This window comes from Sander vitreus, chromosome 8 (genome assembly GCF_031162955.1).
Source record: "Sander vitreus isolate 19-12246 chromosome 8, sanVit1, whole genome shotgun sequence".
Classification (NCBI taxonomy): Eukaryota; Metazoa; Chordata; class Actinopteri; order Perciformes; family Percidae; genus Sander; species Sander vitreus.
The window spans coordinates 20,829,523-20,853,569 of NC_135862.1; the positions used below are offsets into that span (position 1 = coordinate 20,829,523).

General features: G+C 39.9%; 1 long non-coding RNA gene across 1 annotated transcript in view; it reads right to left on the reverse strand.

Annotated features, from left to right (window-relative positions):
* Positions 1 to 6,399: 6,399 nt before the first annotated feature.
* LOC144522397 (uncharacterized) overlaps positions 6,400 to 24,047 on the reverse strand; it is a 40,791-nt gene continuing 23,143 nt past the window's right edge. Inside the window, exons 4-6 of the long non-coding RNA XR_013502403.1 lie at positions 22,513 to 22,568; positions 15,175 to 15,268; positions 6,400 to 8,164 (exon numbers count right to left, since the gene is read on the reverse strand). This is a non-coding gene — a long non-coding RNA (uncharacterized LOC144522397). The remainder of the gene's footprint in view (positions 8,165 to 15,174; positions 15,269 to 22,512; positions 22,569 to 24,047) is intronic.

Below are 24,047 nucleotides of genomic sequence, written 5' to 3' on the forward strand. Positions count from 1 at the left end.
TAGCCTGCTGCGAAACACTCACAATTAGAGAAAGAAAGAAGACACTTCTGGAAAAATACAGTATAAAAACACAATTTAAAGAAAGTCCTAATTGTGTTGCTTCATGACAATTAGGGTTGACGAAAATGGACTCCTACTCTCATACACATGTGCAGGAGAATACACATATGGACAAAGAGCTGCACAAAGACAACAAAGCTAAATCAAGATCTATATCATTTTTAAGGACAGGCAAGTGGGTACAATATTGGAGATGTGGGAGACATGCTCATTTACTTAAGTAGAAGTAGCAGTACGAACACTATAAAAAATACCCCATTACAAAAGTCCTACATTTAGAATTTTATTTTAGCGAAAGTACATTAGCACAGTATTACCGGGAAAATGTACATAAAATATCAAAATTACTAGTAAGTGCAGAATGCCTATGTCATGTTACTATATTATATTACTGCAGGTCTGACTGAATATTTCAGGACAGTATATACTCTAGTTTGTTTATATTTTGTCTGGAAATTTACCTCTATCTCATCACAAACCTGTTTTGGCTGATAAACAAACCACCTCCATACATTTAAGACATATTTGCTTTAATAATAATATGACAATTTAAAAATGTGGTACATTTACTGCTACACTCTCATGACAAATGACTATGACATATGACTATGTGGCTGGAAGCAAGATGTCTCTTACTTCACTGATAAGCCCATTCTCAGTGTATGCGCAATGGAGGCTTCAAGTTTCTACACCACACTTCTGTCAGTTTCATTTTGGACCAAGATTGGCTTCCAAACTGGTGGTGATGATGACACAGTGTCATCTTAAACTGAGATTTAAAGTGAGCCTAGAGAAACTTTTCCCCTCTGCTGATGAATGTGAAAAAGCCTTCTACAGTAGTGTCAAACACGGCACATCAATCATCCTGTACAGTGAAGCACAAACATCTAAGTGAAGTAACAAGCAAAACACATGTTAAATGCAGGGGGATATTTTTGCTTATATACATGCCTTGTCATGTGAAAACTACAGAACTGAAGGAGTCTGACACGATTTTTGTTGATCACACAATTCTCTCACATCTGAGCAAAAGCACAACGTCTTTAAATTCCCAGATGCCTTGGCAGCATGGTGTAGTTTATGGGATGTTGACAATGGTCCTGCTAATTGTGTACAAAAACCCCTATGCACTTTTCAGGAGAATCAAATGGCAGCTGGAAGAAACATTGTGTCCCTCACTGACAGCAAGCCAATTTGTGAGTGTTTCCAGTCAAACTGTTTTAATAAACGGCCCATTAATGAAGCAGCTCTGTTTTCTCCGCTCACGCCAGATGCTGAGTGTGTAACCCCGTTTGCGGATTGCATCTCTCTGCTCTCTTCTTTCCTCATCCAGCTCCCCATCACAGTCTGTCCACGTCTCTGGCAAAGCAATGTGGGCGTCACTCCACAGCTTGGCCCAAGGCCTGGAAGCAGATACTGGCTGTTCTGTATGAGTCCTGGGACCACAGTGGACCCCCTCACGACCTCTAGGCACACTCCGCACTAACATTGCATAGTGGTAGAAGAAGTAGCCAGATCCTTTTCTTGAGAAGAAAAAGGAATACCACAAAAAAAATATTCATTTGAAATTGTACCATTGCCTGAAGCATTATCACGAGAGCAGAACTTTAATGTTACTATTGGTTGAGGTGAAGCTGATTTAAATAATTTACTGTTGGATCTATAAAACTATAGGCAACATATAGGCAGCATATTTTGTAAGTGTGTCATCTGTTTTGTATCTAAAATCTTAACTGGCAAAGTAATCATTAACTAGAGCTTTCCAAAATATGAAGGGCAGTAAAATGTTTCCTTCTGAACTGGTGAATTAGGACAAAAACTAATCAAATACACAAATAAAACATGTTGAATTTTAGTTTTTTTTAATTGTACTTAAGTACAGTACTTACCTTCGTTCTTTCCAAACACACAGATACTGCTTGAAGACGACTCTTCAGATGTGTTGGTACTGCATAGAGAGAATTTCTGCAGAATGGTGATGTCAATAGAGATTCTGTAGGATCCAACTGGAGACCCTGCGTTGAAGGCCCACATGTGAAAGCAAAGTAAAGATTTCCCTTCTCTATAAGTTGTGCATCACCTTAACTCAAAGTGTGCTTTGCAAAGTAAAATCTTGGTGATTGTAATTATTACAGTACAATGTATTTTAAACATCAGTACTGATGCATCCAAAATCCAGTTCAATGTGCCTCTTTATGGTGTGCACTTTAATCTGTAACAATTTCTCCTTGTGAAGAATAACATGAAGAAACATGAGACCAAAAAAATACAATAGTGGAAGTACTCAGATAATTTACATAAATTAAAGTAGTTATACCATACTACAGAGATACTAGTATTTAAGCAGAAATAAGTAAACTGTGAGTCTTATATAACATTATTAGTTGTTAATACTGGTGGATTAATGTGTAAGTAGTATTTCAGTGTTGTAGTTGGTCCAAGTGTTGATAGTTACTTTTTGTAAACACAAGAGATCATTTTTGACCTTAGAACTAGTAGTTTAGACAAAACAATCTCAAGTAAAGTAACTTATTAGCTTTCTATGGAGCTTTCAACCATATGCCACACAGTTTTCATCAGCGGATTGTGTTGTCATGGAGATGGATCGGTTGACATACGAGCGGATTTCACTATAGCACTTTTAGGACTTCTTAGTTGGGATTGGTTTGTCAAACCTAATAACAATGGATCATATTTTATAGGCTGGTTGTATGTTTTGTATCTAAAATGTTGATTTGCAGAGTGACTAGTAACAACAATGTAGTGGAGTAGAAGTAAATCAGGGAGGACATTAAATTACAGTTTGTAAGTAAAAGTATAGTAGTAAAAGGATGAGTACCTCAAAACTGCACTTAAATATTTGAGTAAATGTACTTATTCATATATTCAACCACTCATAGGCGTAATTTACGCGGGGGATGGGGGGTGTTACAAGCCCCCCAATAATCAAAACTCGGCTTTTTCTGTTTTTGTTCCTGTTTTTGAATGTTTTTTCCGCTTTCTTCAACATTTTTGTTGCTTTTTTTTAGAGTTTTTGTCACTTTTTAAAAAATCTTGCATACATGTCCCGGGACCTCCCTAGATAATTGAAGATCTCAACCCCCCCAATGTTGAACCCAAAGTTATGCCCTTGTAACCACTGCAGTAGAGCTATAGTGGGCCTGCTAACAGAGCATCAGGGAGAAACAGTCTACATTACATACATGGAATATGGAATATATTAATGCAAAATCTGGTCGAAATAGATAAATCTCAAACGCACACCCACACAGATGTCAACTGCAGTGCACTGAGTTCCTCCACAGCCACTGGTGATTTCTCCATGTGAGGAGGACATGGAGAAACATTAGACTCCAAAGCTACGGCTCGTTGCAACAAGACTCAAGAGAGAAGGCAGAAACAGAGTCCGCAGTAATGGGCTACGGTCAAGACATTCTGTCTGGACAACAGCTGGTTTCCCAATTAAGGGGAGACTCAGAATGCTTTCCACATCTAATGACAACTGCCCCATTTGCTTACAACATGTCCGTCCCTGAACTGAACCTGGCTGTAATAAAGGAACAAAAAACTTGATGAAGTAATTCATGGTTATGAAATGGAAGAATTATAGCTTAAGACTTACTGCTTCACTGTCCGGCTTGCCAAGATGGATTTGCCTGTTTTTGAAGCCTCAAACGGAATCAAACCATAAAATGTGAATTCTTGGTTGTAATGAAATAAACAAATATGCCAATATGATTATGCCAGTTTGTAGTACTTGTGTGCATTATCCTCTGGTAATAGCATGCATGCATGTTAATATTGTATGACATTCAACGCTACAATTTAGCAAAAATGGATCAAATCAAACTTGACCTTGACATTTTATTTTCAAACAAAGTAATCCTTCTTGTTTTCAGTCACATAAAAAGGCTGTAGCCTTTTATAGAAAAGGTTTGAGGCATTTAGGGGACTAACATGTACTTTGTTTGACAAGGGTTAATATGATGACCCATGAAGTACAGTAAGTGGGTCAATGTTGAGGTTTGATCAGCAGACAGACCTCTGTTGCCACCTGCTGCCCAGAAATGTATGGCATGTTAGATCCAGTCTATTTCATTTAGGCTGTATATACAACAACATCACAAATTTGCCCCAAATGGCTTTATAACACCCTCTATCTGTAGACTCTTGTTTCTTTCAATAGGAAAACTTGATTACTCAATGTTTTGATGACAGAAAATGAATCAGCAACTTTTTCAGGAAAGTCACCGGATGCCACAATCTTCTGAACATAGCCATACTGAGAAATATAGAGAGAGTTGTGTGGAGCTGATAGTCTTAAATAGCTTTGTAGCAACTCATTTGGCAATGGCTTGAATGTAACGGGCATTCATTAATATCAAAAAGTTACGCACTAAAGCTTTAATTGATAATGAAAATAATCGTTGGCTGCAGCCCTAGGAGTAGACAGAAATAACAATAGTACAATTACAATGTAGAGACAGATAATGACGACACTACTGTAAGTAAATAAGGTGCAAATATGCTGTATAAGAAGAATGTAGAATTAGCATCCACTAGGTGGCGCATTTGCCACATGTATAAGTGAGTGAGGTCTGGTAACAGCTGTTATTGAAGTTATATTGGTTATTAACTACATTAAAATGGTTTGTTTCTACATGCAGAAAATCTAAATATGAATATGGACAAAATATTACAACAGAAACACATTATTTAATATCCTTGCCCTACATTTCAGACTGAATATTTGCTACATTTTATAATCTTTGTGGCACAGATTAATGTGCCTGAATCTAGCTTTTCTTCATTTCAGCCAATGCACTCTGCTCAGTGGCTCACAAAAAGCCTTCAATCCTATCCACTTACATTCGATCAATAACACTATTCCATTTATACAGCTATGACATCATAGAAAAGCAGTGCTGTGTGTGTTATTGTTGTCAAATTCCTGGAAACTTTGGATAAAATTGCATATTATTGAATTGTGACTCATATGTTTTAGACTGAGTCTCAAAAGTTTTTCATTAATGCCTTTTTGCATGGGAAAAGAACATCCCAAGGTGGATGTCAAAGCTTTTTGAAATGTTTCCGATGAAGCTGTGAGGCGGGAGGAGACGAAGGATGGAGCATGGCCTTTAGAGATGCAACCCCAGAGACAGGATGCACACAGAGCCATTGTCTCACCAGGCTTAGTATTCAGATCACTTTGCTCTATTACCAGGGCCAAAGCTCAAATCAATTCAATATGGTGGCTGGCGGGGGACAGCTATGCAGTGGGTGCAGTCCACATAGAAATACATCCAACGCTGGTCTAGACACAGGATACAGTACAGTGGTGGATTTTGTTTTCCCACGCTGCAATGTTACTCCTCTGTGCTGTGCTACTCCTGTGATGTATCTGTCACATAATCCTTCTCAGTATGTCAGAGACATTTGGTGAATGTGTTACTAGCTCAGCACGTTTGGTATGACTAACGTGTGAAACCACAACATGCAAAGTAAAGCATCAAATATGTGCAAACCCAGGATGAACAAGTGTGTACAATGGACATATTTATAGTAAAATGTGTTTACGTTTGTGTTTTAAATAAGTTTACTGTGACACAAAGTTAATCACTGGTTATTTGATTGTAAAGTGAAGATACGAGAGCGAAGGCTCTCACTGTGAATGACAACCCCCAAGTCTGACCTTGATATGAGATACAGGGCTGCAGTCTCAGACAGTGAGGCATGTCTGATGCCCAAGTTGGCCTGATACCGGCTGGCACTCACATCTATCTGTCTCTCTTTGAGTGTGTGTGTGTGTGTGTGTGTATTTATGTGAGCTGTTGGCCAGAGAGAGTGTGAGAATACTGTAACCATCATCTGTTGCCATATGAATCATGCTGTAGCCCAGGAGGTGAGATTCTGCCATGGCTCTTCTTTCCATCTGCTCTGCTCTGGGCTGCTGGCTGATCCCAGGAAAGGATGGATGAACTTTATCAAGTCAGGGTATTTCAGAGGCATTTCCAAAAAAATCTCAACCATTCAACAGACAACGACAAAAGTGTTTGGTTATGTTGGATACAGACTAGTAGAATCGATAAACTAGTAGCACTAACTGAAGATTTACTAACATTTGGTAGTTGATGACTGGTTTGTTGATGTTAGGTTCTGGCTTTCACCAGAAAAGAGCAAGCACTCCTTCAATCTATACTGTATGTAAATATCATCACAGAAATGGCCATGCTCTGGAAACCAATCGGCACCAATGCAGTCGTTTCACTGCAGATAGCCTTAAAGTCTGAAACATTTAAATTGACACAAAGAACAGAAATAAAAGCCAAAGACAAAATGTATTAATTACCTTATTCTTTATTCATTTGAAACACAAAGTTTGAATAAACAAATCAAAGACAAATTCCATAGTGAACAGACTTTACCTGCTGATCCTCTCTGCTGTTATGATTGGCTGTTGCGCCTATGTTCCAGGTAAGAAGTGGACAGGGAGCAGGTTTGTTGATTTTGGGAGTTTGTCTGATGCCGTGAGCAAGATGCCCCCTGTCGTCTGTATGGTGACGTATTGCTGCCCTTCAGGGAAGGCAGTAGGTTGTATAGTTATCTCCTGATTGGGCAAAATCACTACCCTGAAACCACACAACCTACTACCTCATCCCGTTCGAACATCAGAAAGGTCGTACAGGTTGGCATGCTTGGGTGCAACTTGTACTGGAGAGCATTAAGGTAGAGTGACATATAAACACTGTACATTTTCTTATAAAATATCCTCATACATTTTTTACATTTTGAAGATAAACACACTTGATATCTAAAGCAACTAACAATGACAGACAGACTAAGTTGAGTTTTAATTTCTAAAACACTAACATTACATGCAGTCAGAACTGTTTGAGGATAGCCAGAGAGCTAAAATCCTGATCATAAAAGACAGAAATAAGAGCTAAGAGAAGAGGATGACAACTAGATGAGAGCAGGTTTGTGTGGAAATTAACACAATATACAGTGAAGAAGACATTATTTTTGCCGTTTTTTATTGATCATAAAGTCTTAAAGCACAACCATGAAAATCATAAGAAAAGGACGTAAAGCAACTACAATCCTAAATTACCTACCACTATCAAATGCTGTAAATTATTTATGTTCTTAGCAGTCAGTGAGTAAACATGCACATTGCAGTGTTGATCCAGATCCAAAAGCTCCAACAACGGCATCTGATGACATTACAGCCACTTCAGGAAAGACAGTAAGTTGTATAGTTATCTGACAGGAAGGGTATGACCCTAAAACTATACAACCTACTACCTCACCCCAAAGGACAGTCTTTAATAACTAAATCATTTCAGGTCCCCGTTCATGCAGGTAATCCGCTTTGACACACCTCGATGAATGCAAAACAGCAGTTATGACTCACTGAAACACAAATACACATGCCACTTTCCTCTGGGACACCTCACCAGTGTGACTGGAGTCTGTGTGTTCAGAACACAATGTGAAGACACCCAGTCACCCAGGTTCATGACTCAAGCTCAGGGGGAATTCAAATTAACCAACAAGGTGGATATGTCCCAAACGAATTGTAAGGCCTTGATATTTCCATATTCAAATGTGACCAGCAAATAACTTAAAGGGTACTGTGAAATACAAAATAAGGATTTTACGGGAAATTGTAAAACCTCAAAACTATTAAAATGTTCCTTTCATTAAATATTGTCCATTTTAAAATAAGCAGACCATATTTTCATGAATGAAAAATCCCTCTTTGGTTGAACTACATGTGACGTGAGGTTGCAAGTAGATACAATACATTGTAAAAAAGAAAATCATTGTATTACAATCGTATCCCTTCTTTCTCAGTACTGATTGTGTGCTTCAGAAAGGAGAGTGTTAACAAAAGTGACCAGTGTTGACAGTGGGCAAGCTTAAGCTGGCGCATATCCTGGCCCACATGTGCAGAGCAGAGGGCCGCAGCTGCTGCCGCTGTTAATGTTTCTCACCTGCTCTGTAACACGCAGCAAAGGGGGGGTGAAACCTTCATCACGGTTTCAGCAGCATGTCAGGTAGACTTCGTCTGAAAATCCCAGAGAGGGAAGATCTGTTACTTCTGCAACAAAGAACATGGAGAAATACTTCAACACAATGACTTTTAGATTTGCTTTCTGTGAGATCAATCGCAAACACCCCAGTGGCTGACAGTCTTTAAAAGAGTGTTTTTGATTCTCGGGTAAAAAAACACATTGTCTGAGTTTGCTCGCAATTTGTATATGTGGTTATGTGTGTTTACAATATGTTTGTAAGGAATTCTGTATAGCTTATACTTCTGTGAGAAAAAAACACACCATCCTGCATGTTTACCTAACACACAATCTGCTGAAAGAAAGTCATATCAGGGTAATATTTGTCAGCACGTACCTCTACAGTAACATTATTCTGTCTGTGAAGGCACAAATGTACAGCACAGCATTATACAGAATGCCATGTCTTGGGCTGAGAGACCCATTGTGTCTGCTCAGTGGTGAATCTGAGGCTCTTTGCATTATTCAACACTGCTGTACTTACACCATAGCATTGGATGAGTGGATTGTAAGTATGCGCAAGCACACACCCTTAAGGATTACCAGACACACTAGGAGCACAAAAACACTTTGCGGACAGAAGGAAAGATACAGGAGGCCAACCTACAGTATGCACACACTTAAATGTAAACATACAGTAATGACAGACAGAAATGAACAAAAAGGAACAGGGACTTAATTTACTTACCATATATTTAATATAAAGCTAACTAGCTAAATGTTCAATGAGAAACCAAAATAAAATTCACTGTTTACATTGTGAAATAGAAAAAGGCTGGAAGCATGAGATTACCGTTTTGCAGAAAACCCAAGTAGCACATTAGAGAACTTTTTTTTCCATCATATTCAAACCAAGCAATGTTTAGGCTTTACTCTCTTTTAAGTGTTTAAACACTCACTACAAAACTGTCTGCTCTGCCTAAAGCATATCGCCATTCCTATCGCAGTCTATTCTCATTGTGCAGTCCTGCAAAACGCTCAGCGTGTGGGGTCCAGACTTCATAAGGTAAGGTCAAGGCACACTGTCCTCTCAGTCTGCTGACTGGACATACTTCGATCTAATATAGTAGATGGCTCTGGGACCCTGACCAACAGAGTGCATGTCCAGGAAAGCTATTGCTTTCAAGTGATGCCAGTTGCCATCAAATAGTGACAGGGACTCATAAAAACACACACAAAAGGACATAGTTTCGAATACAGGCACATGTGCACACACATTCATACACAAACACGGAAAAATACCCTTTAGAGGGAAAAGGCAAAACATGATATTCATTCACCTCATCACATTTTCACACAGTGTACAAAGCAAAGGCACACACTGCTTAAAAAGCCACTTTAATTCAATCACACTTCAGTCTAAGTGCTACAGTGCCTTTCAATCAATACTGAAGCTGAGTTTCACTGCAGTGATAGTAAGATGGAGTGCTGTAACCTTGTAAACTGATCTTTGGGGTTCTGGTGGTTTGTGGTCAGTCACTGCGGCGAGTAATTCGGAAAAAGAAGCTGGACATTTACACATTATGCAGCCCCAATTTTCATTATTTTCTATCAGTTTCTTCTCATCCACATAGCAATAATTAAAAACATTATGATCCAGTCATTTGTTTGGTGTATGTGGTCCCACTAGTCCAGGTTCTAGATTATTGACCTGTGTTTTACGGTGTGGGGTTTTGTGCATTTAACATTTTCTTAATTTTATCTTTATTTGACCATAAATCAGGTACTGGTAACATAACCCAGGTTTTATATTGGCACTAATATGGAACAAATTCAAATGATATCCAGTGTAGAAAGTCTGCTCACTGTAGCTTGCCCCAGATTTTTTTTAAATGGCAGCCCGCAAAACTACGAAGTACACTATTGCCGATGAAAGGATCTAGCGAGTGTCAAGTTGAAGACAGGAAGTCACGGCAGTTTTATGCGGCGTTGCTATGGCGATCAGCTAAGAATCCCTCCTACACTGAGAGGATACTATCCGCATTGGGAAACGAAATAGAGAAAAGCACCTGTTCCAAAAGTGAGTTGAGTTGAGCCGAACCATGCGGTGAGATAAGACATCAGATGCTTGTGTGCATATATTTTTTCTCTTATGTCTGTATACATCTATATGTGTGCACTGGTACAAGTGAAGTGGTGTCTGGGCAGAGACAGGAGGAATCCAGGAGCATTTATAAAGGGACGCATGGCTTCTGTGCCCCCTTACAGCCCCCTCTGGGTAGCACAGCAGGCATGACCCATCTATTTATACCAGGGCCAGGGGGGAGGCAGGGGAGGACAGGAGCAGGGGAAAAGGAGAGGCTGCATGGGTAGGTCCTGTTACACATGCCAGGGGGGATGGCTGGGGCAAGCCACAGGGGGATTCTGCTCAAAGTCAGACAGGCTGACCTCTCCGTCACCTCTGCATGAGGCCGATATTGAGCTCTCAAACCCTGTGTGAGTGTGTGTGTGAGGAGTGAAAGAAGAGGGAATGTATGGGTGTATATGAAGGTGTTTGAATGTACAGTATGGTCTTATGGGTCTTTGTATATGGAGCTACAGGTATGCATTAGTGCATGCGTACAGTCTACGTGGTGTGTGTGTGTATGTGCAGATCAACATGTGTATGTACACATGAGTGATGGAGTGTGCATGTACTCACGCCTATGTGCATAATATGAGTGTCTGCTTGTCAGGCTGTGAGACAAACCGGCCCCAGTGACTTGCACCTCCATCCACCCCTCCATCCCCCAGCACAGCCATAAACATGCCAGGTGAAGAGGGCTGGATTAGGCAGAGTTAGCTGATCCCAGTGCATCCCCCCCCGGCCCCATCTTTAGAGGTAAAATACGACCCCAATCATTGTAATGACAGGGCACGCAGCATGGGTCGCCCACACCACTCAGTCCAACCTTGCCAGCTGCTTCTCATCTCTCACACACAGTATACAGTCACATGTACATAGAGAAACATACACACACATGCCTGCACGTGTGTGCACACATACACAGGTTGTGATGTCTTCCCACAATACACTAATAGAAATACATCTAATATTATCAATGTTTGATCATGTAAATATTCACAGGCTCAGTCTTTGGGACTCCATGCTAATGAAAGCTAGTGAAACGGCAAGCCACATATTTGTCCTCTGTTAAAAATAAACTTTTAAAAAATGCGCTTTTGCTTAATCAATTGCTTGCTTTGTTTAATAATCAATTACACTGTTTTATATTTTTTAATATTTTATTGTATGCTTTACTTTTTGCTTTACTTTTAGGTTCTTTTTATTCCTCTTTTATTGTATCGTCATTTTATTGGATTTTGTTTTTATTTTTGCTAGTGTGAAGCACTCAGTAACCTAGCTCTGCTCTGGTCTGGTCTGCCTGCAGGGCCCCTTTCAGCTTCGGCAGTGCCCCATCAAGCTGCATCTGTCGCCAGCTATATTTAGAGGGTGGGACAAATACCTTCCTCCCTGGATATGAACTTCAGCTGACAGACAGAGGGCCAGAGTAGGCAGACATAAATCTGTACAGTTTGTTACCTTGAAGAGCTCATTACCCCCAGGCTACAGCTGGCAGTAGTCAGACTCACTACAGTGGTTAGCAGTTAGAGCTATAGCTAAGGCTGTAAATACAGCACAGTTAACCACAGTTAGCATTGAAAAGCTTGATTTGGCAGCAGTTATTACCACCAGTGCCTAGAGTTCCAGGACAGCTGCCAACATGAATGAGACTATATAGCAATGTACGCTGATAAAGAGATTTAACACTTCTCACTCTGTAAGTTATAAAAGAATAATGAATGAATTTCTGTGGATTTGAATCCCCTTCAAATAGTCCTACATTTCTGCCTGTACGCATTTGTATGTGTGGCAGTGCCAGCGAGGCAGCCAGCGTGTGATATGTGACCATGTTGCATGGCCATCTGCTCTATATAACCATAAACAAACGCAGGCAGGCCGGCTTCACAGTATCATTTCCAAGAGGTCTGTGCCGGGTAAATGTATTCATGCTTTGGTCTCTGGGTAGATGCTGTAGAGATATGCCCTAGAAACAGACCACGGTTATGCAATAGCATTCATAATTCATTCCACAAACACAATATAGGGGCCACTCTGTCCCATATGCAAACACATGGCCAGATTAAGGACTGGGGAATCAAAGGGGACAGAGTGCATTTTAAACTGTTAGCAAAGTCATTGACTGTATGTCTCAAGGAGAGCTTGTTTGTGACAGGCCTAAATAGACCAGATCTTACTGCTGGAGGGACCTCTGCTTTATTTTGCACCAATAGTCTATATCAGTTACATGCCAACAAAGATACACACTGATACAGTAATACTTTTTACAGTATCACTTCAAGCCATAATCAGATAAAGTACCCAGATATACACTCATGTGCTGTTTTTTCTGTGTAAGCTGTCTCTGCCCCATTGACGACAAGGTTTTCAGTGCATTTATCATATACACATGTTGACGTCTTCTACATTCCTTAAAAGGAAATCACCAAATGTATAAAAGGCACACTGGTCACCTTACCTGTTAAGTTACAAAATAAGACACCCAGATCCTGTGTGTGTGCCTGGTTAGGGTGCTTCCATGAGTTGATACTAAGTTGAATTTGAGCAAGCAAGAAACAATACTCTTTTTTAACATTTAAAAGGCTAATTCTATAAAGTTTGATTGTGGTGGCTAATGGAATAAGTGTACAACTGATTAATAAAAGCAAAAAGTAAATTGGACTAGGATCAGATATTAAGTCAATTATTTTTTATGGAGGTCAAATGACAAAAATCACAAATGACAAAGACTACTCCTTAAACGATGGTCCTCTTTACACTAATCTTCCACAATGATTCAACATATTGTAAGCTAAAACGCTTGATGATCTTGTGTGAGTCTGTAAGTTTAGCAATGGGCTGATCAAAAGAAAAGCAGCAGCAGACACCTACGTACTGAAAGCTCGATATAGTACCTGTGGTATTGGGGGCAGATGAGAGGAAGATTTTAATAACATCTGCACATGTAATCAAATGCCTGGCACATACAGAATTCCAGAGCCGCAGGCAGCTGGCTACTGTAGGTTGTAGGGTGGGGCCTGGGGTTACTGAGTGCATATGATACAGGCACAGTTGGGGTTGAGGCTACAGCTAACAGTGTGCTGTGGTTAGAGTGTAGACATGTACATAAGCAAAGGTTAAAGCTTTACCCATGGCTATATAGCACTTAAGATGGTAGGGCTGCACAATTAATCAAATTTTAATCACGATCACGATTTTGGCTACCCACGATCAAATTCACGTGATCGAGCGATATTTAAAATGTTTCATTCCGTTCATAGAACGCTCTGTAACACGTGCCTCCATGAGCCAATCAGAGTTGTTCCCTGCACAGCGCAGCTTAGTTTAGATGTAGACAGTCACAGAGGACAGAGTAACGTGAGGAAAAAAAAGTAAACGCAACATTTTGTCCCGTCTGTGTTGTTTTTCAGACAACAGCAGTGACCATTGCTAGTTTGAGTCTTTTAGCTCATAGCTTTAGCGGCAGACTGTTGTACGTCCTGCTACACGCTCACACTACACCGTTTAGCTGTCAGTATTTTAGCCGTGTTTACTACTGTAGCTAATGGTAGGCTAACGTTAGCTGCTGTGTAATGTGTTATTAGTGTTTACTAGCGTGACATGCAGCGATGTTTCTGTTGCCGTCTGTTTTGGAGCATCAGAGCGCAACGCAGACATTTAAGTGGCACCGTAATCCGCGTTGCTATTTCGTCCAGTAGATACTGGGCACCGGTGCCCTATTAGCACCGGATTTTAACACGCGCCGTTAACGTGAACAGAAAATTGCGTTGCCTGTATCTTTTCATGGCAAACACGCATGTTTGGAAAGCGGTTGCACAACAGCTGAAATGGCATACTCCTTCATAGTATCCTTCAACAAAGGAGGAATGTAGCACAATATGGATGGATTGGCAGGAATGTAGCACAATATGGATGGATTGGCAGGAATGTAGCACAATATGGATGTGAAAGCAGTTAATTAGCCTATGTGACAATAAAATTTGTTTTGGTTAAAATCAACAAACAATCGTGATAATTAATCGTGATCAATATATTGATCAAAATAATCGTGATTATCATTTTGGCCATAATCGTGCAGCCCTAAAAGATGGGCAGGTTGTGTTACTATGGGGGCCATGCTGCTGAGAACTCTGGCTGGTGTGGAGGACTGATGGAGCCTGGAAGGGGGTCATACAGCTGTGGGCCTTGCCAGCACATTTGCCCCAATAGAAAAGAACCGTTTATGGCGTCCCCCCAAGGTTAGCCCTTTGAGAAGAAGAGCTGGGAAGGGTCCAGAGGGGAGGCTGCTTGTTTGTATGCAGTCAGTCGGCAACAATTAAAAACCTCTCTCCATCAGAAAAAGACATTAAGTGTTCTATCATTGTACATTGGAGGACCTCTTTTCTTCAATTCCTACCACTCCTCTCTGTTTATTTTAATTTGCGCCTCAACCCAGCATCCAGTGTCACCCCCGTTTTCCCCCCACTTTACTCTGTCCCTCTCATCCTGCTACCTGACTACTTTGGCAGTGATACACAAAATGGCGGCAGGGAGCTGAGAGCTGGAAAGCAGAGACTGGAAGCCATTTTCTAACAGAGCAGGCCCCAGCACAGGAAGAGTCAAGACCCCTATGCCTAGTGGACAATTAAGATTACACCCCGAGTGTTTTCTGTGCATGTGCACTTAGGATTATGTTTTTATTTATTTATCTACTGCACTAACAAGCCATTGGGACCACTTGGCCTTTCAAATGGGATAAAGGCACAACATACAGCCATTATGATTTAATCTAATGCAGGCTCACATTAAAATGAGTTGAAGGAAGAGAAAGAAAATAGATGTAGACGGAGAAGCTCATGCCATGCATATCACAAATGAAACTTATGAAGCATAATTACAGCCTTTATCTCATTAAATGAAATGCAAGACAATAGAACCACATTACAATACATCATTAAATAACAACATATTCAATTTACAATACATTATGGTACTTACAATGCTGCTGCAATCGCCAGTCTGTCTGTCCATGATTTCACTTGTTGGCCAAATTGTTTGTGCCTGTGGCTGAAGTCAAAACCCATCTTACTGCCTACAACAGTGAGAGAGATAGAGAAAGAAAGACAGAGTGAGTGTAGAGAAGTGTACAGTCGAAAAAAAAGAAAGACACTTTACAGCAATAGAAACAGAGAGGAAGAGAAAACAATAGAGAGAAGCACAGAGAGTGATCAGTTGGACAGCCAGCAGCAGCAGCAGAAGCAGCAGAGGGCTGTAGGGGCTCCTCTCTGTAGCCTGTTTACTAATAAGCTTGCCCCACGGTCTTGCCTGGCCAAGGAAACTCATTAGTGGAACATGTAACACACCGCACCCTCTCTGCTGGCCTGTACACCGGCCAACTCTCACTGCCGCATGCTCACCCAACACCAACACACAAGCTCCATGGCCTTCGCCTTGCCCAGTAGCACCCACTCGCTGCATACGTGCACACACTTTGGCATGCTGTATTACTGAAAAGCCTACAGTGTCATGTGCGTGGGTGAAGTGGTGCGTATGCCTTGTACTTGTGAGCACAATAAATATAACATTTTCTGCACATGCAGCACAGTATGTTCATGTTCACACATGAGGGCATGTACAGACTGCGCTAAATTTACAAGGCAGCTTTTGACATGTGGCTGTGTTATCCTGTGCATATGTAGGCGTTTGATGTGCAATGTGCAATGTGTGGAGGTGAAAGGGGACAAAGGAAAACTGAGTTATTTAGTCATCAATAGTCAAATCTCAGATTGCAGAAAAATAAAGAGGGCGATAGAGACGTGAGGGCTGTCCTCTAGCGGACCAAGGAGGACACTGCCAATTAAAGGCCTCCACTTAGTGTGGTGGCGGCTGCTGAAGGGTGATAATTCTGTACAAGGACGCTAATTGCAGCGAGGGACACGGCCTTGCCGGGGAAGGGTCTTTTATATATTGTTTCTAACGTTTGTAATTACAGTGCAGTGCCTTGGATTGCCGCCAGCACATGTTTATGGGCTCATGAGTAACCCAACTCCTCCAGCCCGTGGAGGGAGATTCATGCCCGAGCTGTGCACTCTATGCACTCACTGCACTCTGTGTGTGTGTGAGCGTGTGTGTTGTTTGTGTGTATGCATGTTGATGACTCATGAAGCCTGGCCGAGTATGTACAGAGGGCATAGTCTACAGTATATTACTATACCACATGGATGGCTGCAAGTATTACAAGAGACCAGAATATACAGTATACATTTTTTTTTTAAACTGATCTCTATTGCAAAAACATTTTCTTTCTCTACAACTGTTTTAAAGTACTCTGTTAGACAGTGTGACTTGTGTAGTCTTTGATTCTCTACCATTGCATTTATTGATTCACTCTACCATTGCATAGCAGTGTAAACAAGGAAACCTCTCTATGTATAAATTACTAGAGTGCTGAATTATACAGTACAAATCAGTACTACAGTTGTATAAATTGCAGTCACATCAGTAAAGAATGTAGGTGATGGCAGATCAAAGCACATAGTATTTTCAATGTCAATGTTTCCGTAGAAAAATGAGTAACACAAACACAGCTCAAGCCAGTGTATTTGTTTTCATTACTAAATGTAGCCAACATAATTCATCTCAGCGCTGATGAACAGTAAGAAAGTGATAATATGGAGGTGGGGTGAGGGAAGGGATTTACAGTATTTTGATTGTCGGAGTTGCAGATGAGGCCTTTCAACACTTCCAGCTCTACTTTCAAGTGAAACAATTTAGCTGATTCTGCAGTTTTTCTCTGACTAAATTGCCTTGGCGACAGCAGAGGCCAAATGCTGAAGAAATATATGAGCATTGGAAAAGAAAAGTTGAGTGGGCGCAGCTCAGCGTTATCTGGAATATCGCTTTGCCTGGCAGGTACATAAAACAAGTATCTATTCCGACAATGTGTACCGAGAGACACTCACACGTGATGCTGTAGACTTGAGTCCCTAAAATACATATTGAATACATTGAGTGGTCAGAGGCAAAAAAAAAAAAAAAAAGCGTGTTTTATTTAAATGATTCTAAATATTGACTGCCAGTCAAACTTCTGACAAATTCCCTTGATGAAGTAGTTCAAATGCAGTAGGAGTCTGGTAGTACAGCAAGTGTAAGAAAATTGGGCTTGGGTAAATAAACTCAGGAAAAAAACACCTTGGGCCCATCATGTAAAGGTGAAAGTTGCACAGGTCTCATTTCAGAACGTCTGGAGGAAAAGGGGTACAGGAGAGGAAAATCTACATCATCTGTCACCCCCCAAAACTCTCCCCCAGTCCAATATTATGTCATAATGACTGTGCTCACCATCTCTGTGGAGTTGCTGTGGTTTTGTGGATAAATTACATGTGACCCAGCTGACATCCTGATTAACACAGGGAGAATAAAATGGCCCCCAACCATCAGTAGTCGACGGGGTAATGGACTAATGGCTTCCATGTAAGGCGAGAGAAGTGAGAAGAAGCAGGTTTAGAGACTTTGGTGTGTATGTGCACAAATATAATAGGTGTGTGAGTACATCAGCATACATGTGTGTAACTACTTTGTTTATTGAGCATTGAAATTTGTGCTCTTGTGCAATTATTTTGGAACTCGCATAAAAAACACTAACCCCAAAAACGTACAGTATATGTGTGTGTGCGTGCGTATCGGGGTCTCGGGCCTCTTTGTCCAGTCTTTCTCTTCTCTTTTCAGGCTTGGCCTACTTCCTACTGTACTGTAGTGCTTATTCTGTATGAGTGTGCCACAGCCTGTAGTGGCCACTGTAGATCCATTCATCTGCTCTCCCACATTCACAGTACAGGAGGGCAACAGGGAGCCTGGCCAGCTTCTACCGCAGAGACCCAATTTGACTACATTGTCGTTCACCTCGAGGACATTTCAGCAGCTTTTTCCACTAACTTACAACTGCTAAATAAAAGCCTGAAGCAGATGTTAGCTATGATTGACACAAGTACTGTAAAATGTAAGCAATTGTCTCACAGGTTTTTGCAGAATACACTGTGTGACCTTCTGAACTGCTATGCTGCCAAAATGGGGAATATAAATCCAACTCCATTTCCACAAGCAGAGACCTGCTTGTGCTAACCTGCTGCATAGTGCACCACTGCTTATGCCAGTAAGAATATTGGACCTAAATCTAAGGTGAGACTGCAAAGTCGTCATATGCCCTATATAAACATATTTTCAACATAATATAATTTCAGATTTTATTTCCCACATCCTTCATGTTATGGATAAGAACATGCAGTGAGTATCCATTTACTTGAAATTAAAAAATTAAGAATTGGAAAATGTGGCTGCTTTTGCTGCCGCAAGGGAGTTCCACAATACATGTCTACATTTCTGGCCATGTGGTTTATGTAGCAATAATAATCTTAAGTTTCTTAATGCCAAAAAAAAATCTATTTTAAAATGAATACATACTGTATCATTGTTGATTACATATAGATTAAAAAATGACAATGAGTTGGAGAATACATAGAAAATTCCCTTACAGGACTACCTATATGCATGTTAAGTACAGGCAACTCAGGCAGTACTATATGTCAATCAAATCACTAACCCTGACAGTCCTCCAGAGAACTCAGACATACAATATAACTTTTATTATGCTGGGCTTCTCAACTTTATTGTACTTAAAACTGCACACTGAAGGAGAAATAAAAGAGCCTTCATAATTATGGCAGAAACATATATTTACAGCGAGTGCTCACTTGGCTCTCATTCACCACTCCAATCTGGATTTCATATTAGCCAGGAGGAAATTGGATGGAATTCACAACATCACAGCAAGCTCATAAATGAAACAAAATCACATAATCTTAAATTCCAATTTATCCACTTAACAAATGAAGCAGTGTATTGGTGTTGTTCTGGTGAGTGACTCATTTTCACTGTGTTCACTCGAAAGAATACACTGAGCACTGGCACATGACCTAAACCACATACTCAACACTTCAAAAGTATCTGGCAGAAATAGTCAGATCTAGAAACATACCGTCTTTACAGGGCTGCTGCACCACACATGACCATTAAAATCTACTACAGGAAACATCTTATTCAAAAAGTGATCTAGAGATCAAAACAATGTTTCATTTTTATTTAGATTACACAAATAAACAATAATATTACACCCCTGAATTCTATTATTTCCATCTGTTCCATTGTAGTGTGAAATACGATTTTTAATATTAGGTATGCTTGCTAGGCTGGCAGTTTGCAACTCTTTTTTTCTTATCAACATCAATATATTTTTTGAGCTTATAACATTATTGAGAATAACAAATATACATTATCTGGAGCAATTGCATAGGAATAAAATAACTTAAGTAAAGATGCCTTGACATAATTGTTTCCTACACTAGTGTAAGGGCACAACTAGATTAATATTAGGAAAAACTAAATGATGAGAATGTTTAAATATACAATTTAATAAATACATGAAAAAAAGTTTATGATTACCCTTTAAAAGTCAAAGAATAATAATGAGACACTTGATATATTTTTGGTTATTATATCACAGATGAAAAAACAGGCAATATTGCAATAATCTCAATATTATAAAAAAGTGATCCAGCAAGAAAGTGGACACACACACACACACACACACACACACACACACACACACACACACACACACCTTATCATATGCTCTCTGGGGTATATTTTCTTCTATTTAGACATATGCTTATTTAAAAAAAAAAAAAAAGGTATTTTTCTCTGCAAGTATTTCCTCTTCTGAACTTCATGACAGAACTTTTAAAATTATTAAAGAGTTTATTCTTTAAAGAAAAAAAAAAGGAGTACATTATTTTGCAACATTTAATCTTTTTCTCTCTGAATACGACATAATATTTTCATGTGAAACTCACAATACGTATAAATCAAATGCAAATTAAACACAGCTAGGTCAACCATAAACGCAAAATAATTCAAGTATTGTTTTAAAAGCATGAATTACTTTATATTGTAACAATTACTTACAATAATTGTGAACACTGTAGAAATACAATTCTATACAATGTATAATTCATTTCCAGAGTGCTCGCTGGCCTGTTTTGGTCCATTCCTATAAGCATTAAAAAGTTATGAGGTTTTTTTTCTTGTATCTTTACAAAAAACATACAATACTTAGCAGTAACTAGTACTATAATGAAGCAAATACTGATTTCAATTATACAATTTAATAAAAAATCCATAATTTCGCATACAAGGCCAAAGTCAAGTTCAAGTTTGGGAAATTGTTCTAGCTGTGGTCTGCAGTTTCCTTTAGCTCCGCTTTTGCAGTATATTCATGAAACACTGGTACTCGTGTATTTAAAAGCTATATATCAAAAAATAGTTTGAAAATATATGAAATATATGGACTGATAAAATCAATTACAAATGCACTTTTGACTGTTCAGGATTAATAGAATTGAACACCATTTCATCAAGCCTCACACCAAAAGTGCAAAAACAGACAATATAAAAATATGTTCACTATTGTTAGAAAATATGTAATATCTGACATCCTGCACAATGAAAATGATTACATTATACATACAAATATGTATGTTTGATTGTGTACTTGTATTTGCATGTGTATGTGTGTGTGTGTGTGTGTGTGTGTGTGTGTGTGTGTGTGTGTGTGTGTGTGTGTGTGTGTGTGTGTGTGTGTCCCATTATTGGCTTTGCTGTATTTGCTATGTCGCTGCAGTAAAGCTGAAGTTCACAGAATGCCTAATTGTGGACTGTACCAGGCTGTTAGATTGGTCAGGTATACTTTTAAACAGAGTGAAAATACTGCATACCCTCACCACCCTGCCATCTGCCTCTCAACATGCATCCTTCCCCTGGACTCCTGCCATCCACTGCCAAAAAGGCCTTAGGGGTGGAGTAGTGTGATACTCAGCCAGCCAAAACCATGTGTCCACTGCTAGTTAAGCAGACCTTATATCCATATGAATGAACATAATCAACTATGTATGGAAAAGCTGAACCTGAATCACCTGAAAGCTTTGAGTAATATCGGGTCGGCTTTGTCTTTTAAAAAGTCCCCTTTTATTTAAATCCTGACACGCAGATGGACATCTGAGCAGACATTATACCATAACACTAAAAATGTAAGACCTTTATGAATGAACTGCTAATATGTCAGGTTAAAAAAAAGTAATTCAAAAACAGTGATTATTATGTATTTGGTTCCCCTTACAGGTAATAACACAATGTACTGTAATGAATAGACCTGGGGATTGTAAATTGCCATATGTACGTCTCATTCACTTATGCAACCTGAATTTTCCATTAATTTGATAAAGTTAACTACCAAGTATCTGACAAAGAGCCAAAGTAAATGAATGTTTTGTCCAAAATAACTTCTATAACTGATAATAGATATTGTTTTGTGGAATTATTTTATGATTGCATATACAGGTTTATTGCTTAATGAGGTTTGTTCTTTCTTTAAATGAAAACAAGGGACTGTTTTCATGCATCAATATAATTACTAAAGCATTTTGAGAGAAGTCTTTGCATACCCTAGCCACAAAATGTTGCTATGCAAAGCATAAATCCTGTGAAATCCTGTGTTCAAAGAAGTAAGGTATAGATCTACTGAAAGAAAAAAAATCAGGAACTGATGCAATCAACATTACAATTAAGTGTGTGTAGGCAAATGCCTTACAAATAGCAAAGTGATGGACTATTTTATATTCATTCTCTATTCTGTCTTCTGAAACTTGGCAAATACTAGGCACACAACTTTGAATTCAAAGAAATGTTAAGGATTCTTATTGAAATGTATTTGCCAGTCAAGCTTTTGAGAACATTAAACCGATCAAAACGATCAGAACACCACATACTTCTCTTTATACACTACACACTAAGCCCGGACCACATCACTCATATGAAATACCTCCACAATCGTGGCCTTCCGCTCTTCCATTGATTACAACGGAGTAAGATTATCCTGGCAGCAATTTAAAGTGCTACTAATGACTGTGTGCTTTTGTCTTTGCATTACTTAATAACTACTAGGTTTTGTGGAGGGCTGGGAAAAGTTATAGAGAAGCACTTTCAAAGTTGAAGGAATAGCTCTGTTGCTCTTATATGGCTATTGTACATGTTCCTAAACTACATGAGCATGTAGAATTTTTCATCCAGACGTATAAATGCGCACTTAATACAAAGAAACTTTATGTACAAATGTTTATTTGTACAGGGTGCCTGTTAAACATTGAAAGCCTAAGATGTAAACACACGGATAAACTTCCATCGAAACCACGCAAGCATACACATAATAAAACAGATATTACTCACCAATTTTCAAATTGGATGGGAAACTCGGCATGTTCTTCCCGCTTTGATCCACATCTCTGTCAAGAAGAGGAGAAAGCCATAAGCTCTCGTTTGGTGGTTCTTGCTAGACCATGAGATTTCCCTCAGCCTGTCCCCTCCAAAGCCGTGCCTCAGCCCCAGCTCCAGCCTGAACCCCAGCCTGAATCTATGCTCCAGCCTCACTCCCTCTTCCAGCCACACTCTGAGCCACAAGCTCAGGGCTGCACGGCTCGCCCGCCACTGGCTGGGTCCAGGCCTGCTGAGGCCTGAAACAATAGGAAGCCATGAGGCTGTCTGCAAGGCTCTAGCTAAGCCCGTCTGCTAGTTAACAAGTCTTTGAATGAGGAATGTTAGCAAACAGACAAACAGCATGTCTGATGCATGCAAATAGCACAACCAGTCCAGTCACAGCCTTGGCTGGGCACATGAATAATTCAGCAGTCTATATGCTGCTCTCCCACATTACTCCCTCCCTCTTCCCAAATGAAATGCCTTCACTAGAATAAGTGTGGCAAAGTATTCAAACCTCTTTACCGCTTTACCAAAAATCCGTTTTAATACTTTATACAAACATGCAATAATAGCGCAAAGTGGCCATGTAGAGACACAACATCATTGTCTTCATTTCGCTGCAACAATATGATAATATTTCGCAATTACAATTTTTTTTTCTCTTATTGCCTTTTAATGTCTTTTGTTTGCAGTTGGCACCTGTCCCAGAAAGGGCTCCGGCTCAGTACACCACTCATTCTCCTGTTAGGAGAGCAAGTCGGTGTGAAAGAGAGAGAACAAGGGGGAGTGAGAGACAGAGAGAGAGAGAGAGAGAGAGAGAGAGAGAGAGAGAGAGAGAGAGAGAGAGAGAGAGAGAGAGAGAGAGAAAGAGGACATGGGAAGGAAATAGAAGGAGAGACAGGAGTAAAGACGAAGGAGGTGCAGTACTTCACGGCAGTCGCTGATGAAGGTCTTTAAAACACAGATGTGTACCGCGCCAAATTCTCTCCTGTCATCCATAGTGGTCATCCAGACCAAGAGCCAACCCCAAGCAGGTTACCCGTCAGAAATGGCGCCCCAACACTCCAGGTGGAACAAGGCCCATCACATGGCGAAACACCACCTTGACGAATTTCCATCCAAAAAGAAAGAAACTAAATACAGTACATACTACTAGAAACCCATCAGCAGAGAAAAAATAGAAAGATGCAGTGCATTTAAAAAAAAAAAAAAAAAAGACCAAAGAGCGGAAAAAACAGTGCCCAAATCCAAAGTGATGCAAAAATCAATGCGCCAAAAGTGAGAAAAGGCCCCTAAAAAGCAACTTGTTGCCAGGTTTTGCAGAGCTGCTGTGCAGCTAGTTGGAGGCAGAGGGTTAAAATCCAGCTAGTAGTGAGTGAAAAAAAGCTCCGTCTATGGAAGGGCGGGCTGTGGGGAGGCCCTGACTGTAGAAATAGCAGCAGACTTTTTTTCTTTTTTTTCCCCTCGCAGAGCTTAAGTCTCCCCCTTGCGTGTGGCTGGAGCAG